Consider the following 2,133-nt stretch of genomic DNA (forward strand, 5'->3'; position numbering starts at 1 on the left):
GTTCCTTAAGAAGCTAAAAATAGAGCTACTGTATGATCCAGCAATCCCACTCCTGGGCATATACCCAGAAAAGACGAAAACTCTAATTCTAAAAGATACATATACCACAATGTTCATAGCAGCACTTTGCAATACCCAAGACATGGAAACAACCCAAATGCCCATCAACAGGTGATTGGTTTAAGAAGATATGGTATATATATACATATATGTGTGTGTGTGTGTGTATATATATATATATATATATATACACACACACACACACAAAATGGAATATTACTTAGTCATAAAAAAGAATGAAATACTGACATTTGCAGCAATATGGATGGACCTTATTGTACTAAGTAAAATAAATCAAAGACAGGGCTTCGCTGGTGGTGCAGTGGTTGAGAGTCCGCCTGCCGATGCAGGGGACACGGGTTCGTGCCCCGTTCCGGGAAGATCCCACATGCCGCGGAGCGGCTAGGCCCGTGAGCCATGGCCGCTGAGCCTGCGCATCCAGAGCCTGTGCTCCGCAACGGGAGAGGCCACAACAGTGAGAGGCCTGCATACCGCCAAAAAAAAAAAAAATCAAAGACAAATATTATATGATATCACTTATATGTGAAATCTAAAAAATAATACAAATGAATCTATATACAAAACGAAACAGGAGAGTCCGCGGGAGTGGCACTGAGGCCAGAACGCCTGTGAACCTCTGGCCTGGGTCAGTGATGAGCCCTGGGGGCCCAGCCGGGCCTGGCCTGGCACTCCCATCAGCCTCCAACACGTGCCTCCCAGGGAAGGACACCCGACTAGGTCCCTACCCCTGGTTTCGGGATGGACCTGGCAGGTGTGTGGGAGAGCAAGGCCTGGGCTTGGTGTGTGTGACCCACAGACCTCCTCATGGGGAGGAAAGTTTTCTATCAGATGGTCCATCATAATAATGCTGGAGTTAAGAAGTCTCCATTCCTTTGCTTGGAACCAGAAGACTTTTCCCCCTGCATATAGAGTAAGAGTAATGTTGGTTAGAAACTGGCTGGTGTTTAAAACTGAAGATTGTTATGACTGTTTAACCTAAGCTCCATGTTGAAGTAAGATTAATTGTCTTGGAAATACTAAATTGGGGTAACCCAAATCTGTTTCTGGAACCATGAAAATTTTGCTGGTTTTTGACTTGACAATACAATCATAGATGATAATAGTGACACCTGGATTGCACAATGTGCTCCAGAGAAAAAGCTTCCTATTGAACTACAAGATTCTTATGAAAAAGGATTTTGGACAGAATTTATGGGCAGAGTCTTTAAGTATTTGGGAGATGAAGGTGTAAGAGAAGATGACATGAAAAGAGCAATGATATCAATGCCTTTCACTCCAGGGATGGTGGGACTTCTAAACTTTATAAGAAAGAACAAGGATAAACTTGACTGCATCATTATCTCAGATGCAAATTCAGTCTTCATAGGTTGGGTTTTAGAAGCTACCAATTTTCATGACGTGTTTGATAAAGTCTTTACAAATCCAGCAGCTTTTCATACCAATGGTCATCTCACTGTGGAAAATTATCATGCTCATTCTTGCACTAGGTGCCCCCAAAATCTTTGCAAAAATGTAGGTTTGGTAGAATTTGTAGGTAAAGTCAAACAAGGAGTGAAGTATACACGAATTGTTTACATATGTGATGGAAGAAAAGATGTCTGTCCAGTAAACTTTTTCAAGAAGAATGATATTGCCATGCCATGGAATAGATATACTTTACAGAAAACTCTTTCTAGGATGTCTCAATATCTTGAGCCTATGGAGTCTTCTGTCGTATCTTGGTCTTCAGGTGTTGAAATAATTTCTCATTTACAATTTCTAATAAAGGAGTAATATGCCAACAATTGAAATGTGTATCAGTTAGGATTAAATACAGCAGCATAAAACTAAAACCCCAAATAACAATGGCTTTAAAAAAAGAAACAAGTTTTCCCTCTCACTTAAAAGAATTTCAGAGTTAAGTATCTCAAAGTTTCTGTGTTGCTCTACCAACCTCAGCACTTGGCTTCCAACTTATGATCCAAGATTGCTGTTCAAGCTCCATCCCTCACATCAACATTCTGGCCAGCACGGAGGACAGTGAGAGAGAAGTTTGCACCCTCACTTAAATTT

The 2,133-nt window shown here is 41.1% G+C and overlaps 1 pseudogene; it reads left to right on the forward strand.

Annotated features, from left to right (window-relative positions):
- Positions 1-926: 926 nt before the first annotated feature.
- On the forward strand, positions 927-1,854 carry LOC132495448 (pyridoxal phosphate phosphatase PHOSPHO2-like; annotated as a pseudogene).
- The last annotated feature ends 279 nt before the right edge of the window (positions 1,855-2,133 follow it).

Source organism: Mesoplodon densirostris, chromosome 8, assembly GCF_025265405.1.
Source record: "Mesoplodon densirostris isolate mMesDen1 chromosome 8, mMesDen1 primary haplotype, whole genome shotgun sequence".
In the NCBI taxonomy this organism is placed as follows: Eukaryota; Metazoa; Chordata; class Mammalia; order Artiodactyla; family Ziphiidae; genus Mesoplodon; species Mesoplodon densirostris.